Source organism: Argopecten irradians, chromosome 8 (genome assembly GCF_041381155.1).
Source record: "Argopecten irradians isolate NY chromosome 8, Ai_NY, whole genome shotgun sequence".
Taxonomy (NCBI): Eukaryota; Metazoa; Mollusca; class Bivalvia; order Pectinida; family Pectinidae; genus Argopecten; species Argopecten irradians.
Genome location: NC_091141.1, coordinates 30,734,993 through 30,749,860, shown reverse-complemented (window position 1 = coordinate 30,749,860; position 14,868 = coordinate 30,734,993).

Genomic DNA, 14,868 nt, shown 5'->3' with positions numbered 1-14,868 from the left:
TATGACAGTGATCAGAAAAGTGTGCGTATCCATCTATGTAAACGTCTTCCATTGTTGTGCTAAGAACACCGCTTAAATATCTTATATGTTAGTTTTAAAATATTGAGTTTCAAGTAAATAATAAGTACACTTATATTTCGAATACCCTATTTTACATTGGGTTTTGGTGTGTATCAATGATCATCGAGTATTGATCTCAACAGAGATTACAGAGTACTGTCAAATAAAACTAATAGCAAATAATTAAAAAGAAAAACCTTCCAGCAGTTTGTTATACTTTTTTTAGATTTAAAACATTTGTGGATGGAGAAAACGTTCATCGGAATACACTTCCATTTCCAAAGGAAGGACAAAACCTTCAAAACCACCTACTAAACCAAATTGAAAAGACTATATTTAAGTGGTGTAATGCCATGGTTATACGCAATGTTTTCATACACATGTAAACTGAAACATGATTAAGACCTTTCCCAATAAAATGTTTCCCTTTGTGAGACATTTTAAATAATAGGACAAACTAATATAAAAATTATGAAAGAGTTATTGTGATACAATTATATCAAAATTAAGGGAACATTTTGAATATGCCAAACGTTCATGCTATAGGCAGTATCATCCCAAAACCATATGACGCATATATAAAACAGAAAATATGTCACGTTAATTGTATAGTTTGAATATGTTTATACAGCAATCTAGAAAATTAGTAATAAGAGTAACAATTTCGAATAAATGTTATTATGAGGAAAGCAAATATAACACAAAAAGGTAAAAAAAAGACCATATATCACCGTGTAGTTGTAGTAGGATACTTACAACCCGAAAGAAAAGAAAAAGTAAGAATTAGATAACAAACAATAAAGATTAACAGACAGGTAATACCCAGACATTAAACAGTATCACCCACTATTATAAGCATCGGAATTTGGTTTTAAACATGCTATTTAACTTTCAATAAAATCACAGAATGAATATTGAAGGATTATGCTGACGTTATATGTAAAATGAAATCCCTATATTGACAGGTAGTAAAGGTAAAAGGACGGGCAACATCAAGATATCAGACTGTGTCATTATTAAATACACTTTGAATAAAAAAATCAAGGTGGTTTTACCATTGTATTTGTTTGTTTTTTTTTCAAACTATGTAACTTATAATATTTTCATAAAATTAGTCTTTATCTATTATTATACCAATATCTGAGAGTTGATTGTGTATGATTGATAAAGTCATAAGTAGGTAGCTCTAATTTACAACAGCCATAGGTCAATACATTCAAATCAGAGCCATGTCATACCTTTATTCTTAAGCCGGTTTTGCATTATCCAATATTTCAGATTTTTTATAAACTAAAACTGGAAGCACCAGACTTTTATTCCGAAACATTCTCAAACATGTCCAATATATAATAAATCATAACGTGCACATAAACAATGTCTTAACAAATTCTACGTCATGGAATTATGTAGTTTTAACAACTCACATCAACGCAAATCGCGACAGTTTTAATTACCTATTTTAAATAAAGCAGCTTTTATTAATAAATTCAATTGTAACTGTTGTACGGGTTTTGACAATATTTAGTTCAATGATTATTACCCATCTTTCCTTCTACACAAAATAATATATTTATCCCTATTTACGTTTAATATGTTGCAAATTTATATTCCTCTATGACTATTTCAGACGTGCTTACTCCAAACTTCACTTCAAGCTAGCCAATATTCACAATATTCCTTACTGAGTACTGTCAAATAATACTACATATTAAAACAGCAGAAAAAATCAAATACTCCAGCGTTTTATTATACTTTTATATGATTTATCACTTTTTGTGGACTTAGAATAGGTTCATTGAAATTCACTTCTGCTTTCAAAATGAAGAAAAAGATTTTAAACCCAATTATTAGGGATACTTACAATAAGCGGTATACGTAAACGCATACGGAGACGTATTTGACGGGATCGATCAGTATACATAATGATTACTATCAATTATATAAAATAATTTACTTATTACATCTTTCGAGGCTGCTTTTCGACACAGTGTTACAGATATATAAAAATGTCCGTAAAACTGTAGAACCAAAGGCCGGTTGATCGATCGAAAATTGCGTGTAAAACATTTGATACATTTTTCACGAATGTACTTTTATTTTTTTACATGTGCAAATGCGACGTTCTTGACCCGATTTGTTTTTATTGGTTTAATTTCGAAATATAGAAAGTAAAGTCAAATACGTCCCCGTATCTATATGCGTGTACCGCTTAATAGGGTTATTTACAATAAACTGTATATGCTATGCTATGCTATGTATACGGATACGTATTCGAATGGAGTAATCTTTATTTTTAAAGTTTGTTGTTGTAAATCTTTAATTAAACTAATAGTATCGCCATTTATTTCGATTGGATTTTATTGGTTGTGAATATCTTTGTGTGAAATGTTCAATGTAGTCTCTGGATATCTATCTGCTTGACCTAGAATGCACGATCGTTACATGGCTATCGTGTGTACCTGAGTTACCACCTTAAAGGAGCGTCACTGTATGCTAGTCATTAGAGTGGTTCGTCGAACCGAACATCATAATTATAACAATTTTCATGTTTTTGAATCAAGTGCATAGACATGAAATGTTAATATATTTTCAAACATTACATACATGTACTTCATATTTTTTACCTAGATTTTATTGATATACATTGCATATAACTGGTGTGTTTCCCATTCCATATCAATGGCTTATCGATGTATCGTTTAAATCTTACCACAGTGATCAAATTATTGTCACGTATTTACCTAATACACTGGTTAATCACAAATGGTTATTGTTATAGATTTGTTAATTTCTCAAATCGATTTCATTATACACAATAGGTCTAAATTTGGTAAACGAAAACACACGTATCCATATAAACGTCTCCCATTTTATGTTTTAATAATTTCGCTGAAAGACCATATTATTAGTTTTTATTCTACTAAGTTTCACTTTATTATAAATAAATTTTCTTTTTATAATACCCTATTTCATTTTGGGCTGTGTTCTGTATTTAATGGTCATCGAGAAAAGGTATCGACAAAATTTAATTATGTATTTTAAGTTAATCAAGTTTTATTGCTCCTTTTAATTGTTCAATTGTCATGTCATTCTGTTGAGTTTTAATTTATTAGCAAGAACATATCAGTGTGTATTCAATTGAGATTGAGAATTGATTTCGACAGAGGTTAAGCATGTTTTTTTTATAATGCCCGTTTTCGTTTACCCTTTGTTAATGTAATTGGTGTGCCAATTTGGTAATATTTTGCCTTAATGATATTGTACATTACCTATTATTATAATAATAGTCTTGTACTTATGGTTTAACCAGCAAAGACGTCGAATACTACAGCAGACATTAAACATTATGTATTTTATCATATTTACAAATATTAAAACAAGTTAACCCGTTAACTATATTTCAGAAGTGTTTACTCCCAAATTCACGCCAAGTTAGTTGTTAAAATACTTCTTTTCTTAAAGACTTTTTTTTAGGTTTACCAAAACTCTTACTTGACTACAGAGTACTGTCGAAAAAAAACAATTATGATAGGGAGCAAAAATAATAAAATATTTTATTATACTTTTATGGTTTAAAAATGTGTGTGGACAGACAATGAGTTCATTGAAATACATGTACACTGTTTTCTACTTCCATAAAGGACAAAATTTAAAAAACAACCTACTTAACCCAAAATAAAAAAATAAAAGACAAAAATATGTTCTTTGGCTTTAAACGTGCAGTAATGCCAACAGTGATATGGTGCCAATGTTATTTCCAAGGTTCTCAAACATAAATGCAAAAAAAGATGGAATTAAGAGTTTATAATACCTATACTCCATTATCAATATCTCAAAGCCCTGTTTACTCCCAAACTCACGCCAAGCTGGTTGTTAAAACAGTTCTTAAGGTTTCGTTTATTAAATTCCCTAATATTATTACTTAACTACAAAGCACTGCCGAATACAACTACTATAATAGCAGAAATATGAAATACTTCCAGCGGTTTAATATACATTTCTTATTTTAAACTTTTTGTGGATGGATACTAATTTCACTGAAATACACTTCTAGTTCCGAAAGGTAGGACAAAAACTTCGAAATCACCTACTAAACCGAAATGAAAAAAATCAGATGTTAGATTAAATGACAACCGATTGCTAACAGTTAAATATTATCGGTTACAAAGGGAAAATATCACAACTGTCTCTCATAACTAAGCCGGTATTGTATATAGATCCTTTACACACACAAAAATACGTGCATTGATTTTAAATTTGCTTGAATGTCAAACGTGGTGTAATGTCATGATAATATCCAATGTTTTATAACATACATTTAAAATAAATTGAAATTTAGACATTCTGCAATAAAATCATTTCTTTTTTTGGGAAATTGGAAATAATAGTTCATGCTTAGTTCAACGTTGTTCAAGGGTTATTCAATTATATCCAAAATAAGGGAACAAGTTTTAATATTAACAACGCTCATGCAATAAGCAGTATGACCTTAAAACCTATATATATATATAACAGAAAGTATGCCTGATATTTGTATTTGTTTGAATATATTTTGTACAATAATCTAGTAAGTAACATGTAAGTGCAACGGCACCGAATCAAGGATATCGTGAGGAAAGCAAATATAACACATATATGACAACGACAAAAGAAGACATGCTGAAAACCAAATCACCCTCCCTGCCTAATGTTTGAACCTTTATGCACCGATGATGTCTTGTATATTTCTCGGATCAAGAACAGACGTGAAATACTTGTCCAAGGTCTATTTCTGTACGGTATACACCCCTGCGAACTCAAGAGTGTATCGTTGTGCAATTGTTTTATGTAAAAAAATACCAGGCCAGACATGCGTATTAGATATGTGAACTGTCAATACAGTGATCTTGATTTGTGATGGAACCTTTAAGTCTTAACAGCGTCAATGTGATTCAGATGGTCACATTCAAGGTTTGATTTAAAAGTTTTTAGTTCCTTATTGACATGTATTTAATCAGAAACAAATACTTCTGTGTGAATATCCAATGTTATACCTTTTGGATTTTTATACAAAAAAAATCAATTGGACTTGTGGAATATTACACTAATTTGTTTGCTTTAATATCGAGACATTATATTGGGAAGTATTCATATAATTTTAAGCTTTTTATAGTCATTGTGTTATGTCACTGTTTGTTATAAAGGGAAAAGGGCGGATCCTTAAGGGAAACCGAGAGTGATGTGGGAACAGGTCTCTCGTGGTACCGTGGGAGACACCGGTATGCTCGGTTCTTTGGCTACCGGTTGTCACTGGGCTCTGGTCATACTACGGCCATTATTCCATTGATAATACTTTTCGATGAAGAAGCTTTGAATAAATTCAGATTAACAGTATTTTATATTTGCGGGTGTTTTATGAATGTAGTCTGTGTATTAATGTCTAAATAATTAGTTTGTGCTAATATGTGTAGCATAATAGAATAAAGGTCAATACCATACTTTCAAACGACAGCTTTGCGATAGGACATGTTGATTATTCGCCAAATCATCATCAATGCCATCAATGGTATACATCAACATTGACTTCTTTGAATGTAATGCGCTTTTAACGCAATGATATGACGGCGAAGAGCTTTGGCATTATCAATTAAACTGAAATGCATGAGCTACATTACACATGAGCTTTCAGAAGTCAGAGATACCATGATATTGAAGACAAAGTGACATTTATATCGGATATAGGCTGTTATTTCTATTGCAAACTGCCTCGAATAAAACACCAAGTTCCAAGACGCTGATGAGTTAATATATATTTGTAGATGGATAATGAACTGAGGATAATACATGTTTACTTAAAGACAAAAAATACACCAAATAAAAAAGTTGTTTTGTTAAGTAGTAAGTCACATAACGTACGCAAATTAGTTTAAGCATAATTAATGTTCGGCGTTTAAAAGATCGGTCTGCTATGTATACGGTGACAGATGGACACACATATATTTATAGTCAATTATGTTTGTTACTATAATTGTAACACGATAGTTTGCAGACATCAACTAATTTAAAATACTAAAGTACTGGCGCCATAATGACAGTGGTGTAATGCCATTAGGAGAATAATGATGTATCAAAATGACCTCTTATCACACAATAAAAACAACAACAAAAAGCAATGTTAACATTGCATAGAACTTCCGATTTTGACGTCATCAAGTTGGCCGCCATCTCGAATTTCACTAAAACTTGAAAAATAGTCATAACATTGACATTTTTTAACCGAAGTAGACAAATTAGGTATCAAAATGACCAGGATAGGACAACAAATACATGTCAGGACCAAAAAATCCAAGTTTGAAAGCCCAAAAATGGTATATTTGGCTTGACTCTGCAAAATGTTTTCCAACAACAAACTATTAATCGTATAATTAGTTAGGTCACACACAATAAAGGTAAATAGACACGTAATACCCAGACATTAAACACTACTACTTTCTATGCAAATCGTATGAATTCGTGTTTTTGCTACATGCATTTTGCTTATACCTCATTTTACGATATCATTTTAGGAATGTATTACTAGGCAGTATCATATTTCAATTATATGTAATAAAGAGGAAACGCTTTACGTCATGCAATAAATCTAACAGTGCATTATTATAGTATCCAAGGTAGCCCCATAATGTCTTTACAGGTATCAATACACGCATGTGAGGTGGGAGTGGGTTACGCTTTCATCTATGCCGTCGTCTACCTTATCCCTGCACCTATACCTCACTTAGGTGGTGGATTTCACTTACTATATAACATTGGACAAGCGTACTAATTACCTTTCTATTATGTTGTAATACGTACATTGGTTTTATTGTCATGTAACATTACGGAAGGTCGATTATGTTCATCGAATTCAGCATAATTATGTTAATATGTTTATCATTTTTTCCTTTGAAACTAATGTAAAGTATGTATCATTAAAAATCATAATGAATAGGACTATACTCCAGTATAAAATCTGTTATTGGTCTTTTTAATGTGTCTTTTATTCGATGTATTTCAATCAGCTTGAAAAAAAAAGTGAGTTCAAATTATCTATATTATTCTTAGAAAACGTTTCACAAATCAATTCAGTATGAAGAATTTAGGAACGTGTCTGACCTTGTTAATATCCTATCAAACGAGATATTGTTATAAAATAATTCCTAAGTTTTCATTTTCAAAATGTTCGAATCTTTTCTTTGGTATTACATATTATAATGTAGTTTTAACAAGTAGGATTCGATACTGACATCAATTAAAACATAATTCAAAAGAGTGTTTGGGGGATCCTATGTAATCGTCTACCGTACAAACTTAATTTTGGGGGGATTCACATAGATGCCGTTGATGTACTTGACACTGTTCAATCCACAATCGATTTGTCAAGCGTTTTTTTTTATATCAACAATGGTAGCTGTCTTTAGTATAATCAATATGCTAAGACATGTTTATCTACCAGTGTTCTGGAAATAGTTCTTAGGTTTTTGTTTTTTTGAAGCATCCGACTAGTATGACATAAATCGCGTAGTGGATGAAGATTGAATCCATGGAAATATTCATACTACTACAGAGGATTATTTTGATATATTTATAGTTTGCACTGACATGGACTCAATAACCATGCTTGCTACAGTACTTAATGCGTGTAACGTTCCCTCGACACGCACGCGAAACGAAAAACGAAAACAAAAAACCAAACGCAAACGAACGAAAACGCAAACGAAAAACGAAGAACGAAGAACGAAAAACGCGTTTCCCTAAACGAAAAACGCAAAACGAAAAACGCAAGCTATCGAAGATGAACGCAAACGAAAAACGCAAAACGCAAAACGCAAAACGAAACACGCAAACGAAAAACGAAAAACGAAAGGTAAAAATCGCCGAGACCGGAAATTAAACGTGATCATAGTAATCGATCGGCACAACGGTTGTATAGTGATCCGGATTAGTCTATATATATTTACAGCTATATATAGTATCTTTGTACTTGTTCACCTCGGCAAGCAATGTCACGGCCCAGGGCACAATAACAAAAGATTTGGTCACGGGTGTACTATATAAACAAAGGGACGCATGTTTATACAATTTCATAAATGTACGTCCTTGCTGTACCGGCTTGCAAATACAATATTTTGTTCAAAGATGCATAAATAATAAAATTGTAAGTGTAATAACATGAACAACACTGTAAACGATTGGCATTCAACAATAGGCATTTTATCAGTATCTTATGATATAAGAATACACTTGAAAATTATATAACTATAATATATACAAATATATATTTTAAAAAAAATACATATATATATTTTGACATTGACAATCATTTTCACGGGGGAAAATGCACTAATATGTTTCTTTCGAATAAAATTGTTGTATACGTATGGCACGTGGTATATAGACGACGAAAATCACTAGTCTTTCGTAAAGGTCTTTCGTAATTACTGTATCCCGATAATGGATATAAAGTTCACCATACGGTTTACATGCATTGACGGTAATTTTAAGAAGAGGTCTTCAAATATTTGAACAAATTATATGAGACATTCAATGTAAAAATACGTTAACATTTATGAAATTTAAGTCAACAATATAAATTTTGGACCACAAAATGTGTAAAATTAGTGAAAAACAGTCTTGGGCGATTCTTTTGTAATTCATTATTATTTGTTCTTTATCCTAATTTCATTTACTATATTATTCTGCAAATATGTTTCTGTCGTTATTTGGGTAATTACTTGTACATGGTACATGTATGTTATCGTACATATTCAAACATGATTTGTGAAGAAATATGGTATCCAAATAACGCTGACTAATACAGTACACATTTCAATTATTCAGAATAGAATTAATGAGGCATAAAGACAAGAGGTTATTTACAATGTATTTACTGTAATACAACACATGGTATACTGTAGAAACATTCAATTGATAATATTTGTTATAATTTTATTTTACGATTAACCTATTGCATATGTTGTGATTTAAATGAACTTACTTGATGATGAATATCACTTTCTATTACAATGTCCATTATGATGTTTTACGCCAAAAGTATATTTAGAAATAGTAATACAGAAGAACAAGTGTGTTTGTTTTTAAAGTTAAATTGTTAAGTGTTAACAATGTTAAAGAATTACAAAATTCTGGTAATTTTATCCAAGGATGGACAAGTACCACACTTATAAATCCTTGATTTATCTATTTTGCTTTTAAGAAAAGCTGAGAAAAGTGAAAAAGATAAGACATTTGCTGAAAATTTAATATCCATGGTATATGTATCAGTCTCTTTTGTAATATAAATTGTATATGGACCGTACCTGAGTTACGGTCCAGATGTTACCTGACTCACTGTACCGTAACGGGAAGTGGGGTATTTCTACGTGTAGAAAATAAATTTAGATCGTGATATATTAGTTAGTTTCAATTGACCGGATCGTATTTTAATGTAATGGAGTATCTAAGGATTTATAAGTAGATATATACGTCCTTGATATACAATCCAAGTAAAAAGATGTCCGTAAATTAATGTTACCGAAAATAGTTCATGAAATGCAGAGATATCGTATTTGTTTTACATTTGTACTAGTGTACATGTGATATTCGATAAACACGTATTTTTAGGAAAAGATGACATATACCTATAGCTCGATCGTTAAGCTTCAGACTACAGCTACGTTACATACAGTACATGTACATGTACAAATTAAATGTACAGTAACTTCAGTAAAATTATTAGAAATCCTGCACCCTGTTACATATTCTATATAATTAAAGTTTCAAATGTTTTGGAACATACACTGAAATAGGTCAAGTGCTACACCGGCAGTTGACTCCATTTTTTGTTTTTGCTTGCGCATGCGCAACTAACAATTCCTATCAAAACGAAAAGAAGTACATCCGGTTGACGAAACGCAAACGCACGCAAACGCAAACGAACGAAAACGAATTCAAAAAAAGCTCAAACGCAAACGAACGCAAACGAACGCGAACGAACGAAAACGAATCCGGAAGCGCAAACGCAAACGAAAAACGATAAACGAAAGGAACGCAAACGAAAACTAAACGAAAGGAACGCTTGGCAACCTCAGGTGGTGGATAACTAGTAGAAAGTTATTCTTCATTTTTGGGTATGACAATTACGGCACTTATTTCAGGTATAGTACATATAATTATTTTTTTCTTTGTTTTCATACCAAAACTGGCTTTCTGATTGGCCAATATTTTTTTGCATACCACTATGAAAAAAAATCGAGAATGGCGCGAAACACCGACGTTATCGTGACGTCACAATAGAGACATTGACGTGTTGCATTGATTCGGAAAAAAAAATCCCTTGAAAAAACAACTATAATGTTACATTAAAACATACTTTATTTTATCAAATAGATTATAAAATTAATTATAAGTATTGATGTTTATGCAAAAAAAAAAATGATTTGTTAATCTTATCGCAGATTCACACACTTTGCAAACATTTTTTTTTCATACCCCGATAAAATTTAAACAAAAAATAGTCAATCAATGCTTAAATGTAAATAAGTATAACACTGATTCATTTTTTGTATTTGACTCAAGATATGCAATATTGATACAAAGTTTCCTAGGTATTTTGACCTAAATTTGTTGATATACATTCGGTATCAAATATCAAATATTCCAGCGTTTTATTATACTTTTTTTTGATTTAAAACTATTTATGGACTTAGAATAGGTTCACTGAAATACACTTCTACTTCCAAAAGGAAGAACAAGACTTTAAAAACAATTATTAGGGATACTTACAATAAGCGGTATACGTATACGCATACTGATACGGAGACGTATTTGACTGGGATCGATCATATACGTAATGTTTACCATACATTCTATAAAATCCTTTACTTCCTACATCTGTCGAGGCTGATTTTCGACACCGTGTTACAAATATATAAAAATGTCCGTATAATTATAGAGCCAAAGGCCTGTTGATCGATCAAAAATGACGTGTTAAAACATTTGATACTTTTTTCACGCGTGCACTTTTATTCACGCATGTACAAATGCGAAGTTCTTGACCCGGGTTGATATCTTGTAGTTGATTTAATTTCGAAATATAAAGTAAAGTCAAATACGTCCCGTATCCGTATGCGTATACGTATACCGCGTATTGTAAGTATCCCTATAAAGAATGTGCCGAACTTAAAGTTATACATGTAAATTAAGAGACCGTGCCAATAAGCATCGAGCTTCGTAGACTATATTAGTGGAAAGTGTGAAAATCACAGAAGTTGATGATTGTTTGTTTATTTGTTACATATAAAGAACTAATCATAAAAAGTTGGTTGATATGAAAAAATATTTTGTGTATCCATGGCAACCGGGGGTTTATACAATTATATATGTGAAAAAATGCATTAATCTAAAAATAACGAAATATCTTAATATTTATGCCATGTTTCATAATGCACAACATTTTAGATTGATTAAATTCTTATAGGCATGTGAAAAAATAACAAAAAATATGTTTTCATAATTTTCTTTAGATCCAAGAGGCCGGAAACCCCCAAAATGTTGGTTAAAATATGTTGAAATGTTGCTAAAAGTAATGAAAAATTTCTCAAAATCCATACATCCATAAAATTGAAAGAATAAATTATATACTTTTCCTGTGAATTTCCTGAAATTTGGCATAATTTAGCATTTGGATTAAATTTATTTACAAGTTTGTAATGTGGTGACTGATGTAATAATTGTATGTTTACAGTCAAGTTATTATGACTGATGAGAAGCAAAAGCTATAGTGTGATGAGGGCATACATTTACACTCTGATAACTGATGTCTCAGTAATGATGAGGGCATGATATTATAGTGTGATGACAGCTTAGGGCATAAGTTTATAGTGTGATGATTGATGAGGGCATAAATTTACAGTGTGATGACTGATGAGGGCATAAGTTTATAGTGTGATGATTGATGAGGGCTTAAGTTTACAGTGTGATGACTGATGATGACATAAGTTTATAGAGTGATGATTGATGAGTGCATACGTTTACAGTGTGATGACTGATGAGGGCATAGGTTTACAGTGTGATGACTGGTGAGGGCATAAGTTTACAATGTGATGACTGATAAGGGCATACGTTCACAGTGTGATGACTGATAAGGACATAAGTTTACAGTGTGATGACTGATAAGGGCATATGTTTACAAGGTAATGATTGATGAGGGCATAATTTTATAGTGTGATGATTGATGAGGGCATAAGTTTACAGTGTGATGACAGATGAGGGCATACGTTTATTGTGTGACGGCTGATGAGGGCACAAGTTTTCAGTGTGATGACTGATGAGGGCATATGTTTATAGTGTGATGACTTTTTTATTTATATAAGCTGAATAAAAGTTGACAAAAGAATTTCTATTGATGCAGTTTTGTCTCTATATTTGCCCTTTCCCTCAAATTCATTTACATATATATTCTATGGTTTGGTGAAAGGAATTAATTGTATTTTTTGTGTCAAGTAATGTCACAGTTCAGATATTATAGTGACAATAAAATTATTTCTATTTAAAAGAGGAGGCAGTAGAAATATAAGCAATAATAAGCTGTTGCTAAGGAAAAAATAATGTTGCTAGGAACATTTCCAATGACAAATGGTCCTAAAATTTCACTTTTTATATAATTAATTAATTTTAAGCATACTCAATAAGCTTACAGCAGTGATATTTATTTTTTGAATGAAAAAATACAATATTGAAAGAATAACAAACAGAAATGACCCTAAAAATGTGTAAAAATGACCTAATTTCAGTCATCCAATAAGGAAACAAATTGATTTTTTACCCAATTTAATTTTTTTCTTTCATTACTTAAACATCCATTGATGATCCTCAGTAATATAAATTGCATGGCAAATGTACGGATTTTCCATTCTTTTTCAACAAAAAGTACACATTTTTCGTCAATTTTGGGATGTCAGGGATGCGGCTATTTCCTGTTACCATAGCAATCATCCTATAATTTTGGATTGTTTATTGATAATTTATTTTAATTAAATATACTTCATATTATGAAAATATATTGTTCTCATACAAATTTCATTTTTATAAATGCTTGATTTGTCCATGCCAATCAGTAAAAATGGCCTTCCAAACAACTTAATTCTTTATAGAATCTGTTTTTTAGCCAAAGGGGGTTACTTATATATTTATTTTTTATATATTTTGAATTTCTATTTTTTTCACTTTCCACCTAAAGCTTGATGCTAATTGGCACGGCCTCTTAATAACTCTCAATTTGAGCTTGATATTTGGGTTTTCACATATACCAACTGTGGAGCGCGGGGGATTATGCCACGCTTTGTGGCTCCCTGCTTGTGATTAAAATTTTACCAAGTTGTTATACGATACCGTACACTAATGACTATACCAAACCGGAATTTTGTGTGTAACAAACACGTACACTATAGTCATAATATGCTCACTAAACATCATTGATTATGGCACAAAAGATGCATTTATGATAGTGATAGATCGTTTTTGTTTTATCCTAATCCTTCATTCAAGATCTTACCTTAACGAAATGCATCCGACGTCATGAGATATTGTCATATTTTCACGCATTTGTCTCAGTTTTGTACGAAAATGCAATCCAGGTTTCATGTTTGAATACAACTAAAGGAGAACTTATTCTCATTTTCACATACAATTGTGGGACATACTAAAATTTTACGCTTTCACTGTTCTATTTTTTTTTTTTTTGGTTTCGATAAACAAATGAAATAATATCGAGTTTTGAAGCGATTTAGCAGTTACCCCTCTCATTTGTTTGGTACGATTTTTACAGAAGTAGATATCAAACAACTAGGGCCGGATCTCGTTACCATACAGTGGGTAGGTGTAGCTTCGACAAACTTTTGTCAGATCTTTGAACTTGTTCAGATTAATATAATAGCAAGCTCCGTGTATCTTTTGAGAAGCAAATAAAATAACTCATACAAACGGACTGATATTTAAATATTGAGACAACAAAAATAAGTTTTAAAAAATGAGAATAATAAGCAATTTGCTCACAATAGTTTGGAATATTTTTCTATCTGATTGAAGAGAAAGGAAGAAAAAAATATATTTATCTCAAATAACTCTTGGTTTTCGCTTTCAAAATAGTCGAAACTTCTCTTTGATAGTGCATACTGTCGCGAATTCAACATTAAATGGAATGTATGAAACATTGGTGACGAGTTATACGATGTTTATAGGTGAAAACAAATTGTAGTCAATAGTAATACATTACATTTACAACAACACAACACTCTTTACAACCAATGTGACTTTTCTAAGTAGGATTCGATATTCAGATAAATTAAACACTATTCAATCGAATGTTTGAGGGATCCTACGTAATCGTCTACATGTATCAACTAAAATTTGGAAAGGATTCACTAAGATACCATCAGTTGTTCTAGTGTCCATTTTATAATGTTGCAATACGCAGATGTGTCTTTTGTCAATTATAACAAATGACTTATGATCTCAGCATATTATGTTGATATTTTGTTTTCAATTGTATACGTGGCTTGTTACTACCAAAGATAAGCTAGTGTTCTGGAAATAATTCTTAGATTTCCGTTTATGGAATGTCCGAGCAGTATGACATAAACCACGTAGTTCTTTCGAATGAAACACGAAAACGAAATATACAGAACACTTAAGGGAGGTATACGACGTTAACGAGATGAAACAGTGCGTGAATGAAATATAAATCCAGGAAATACTATAATACGTACCTGATTGTTTAGTTATCTTATAATA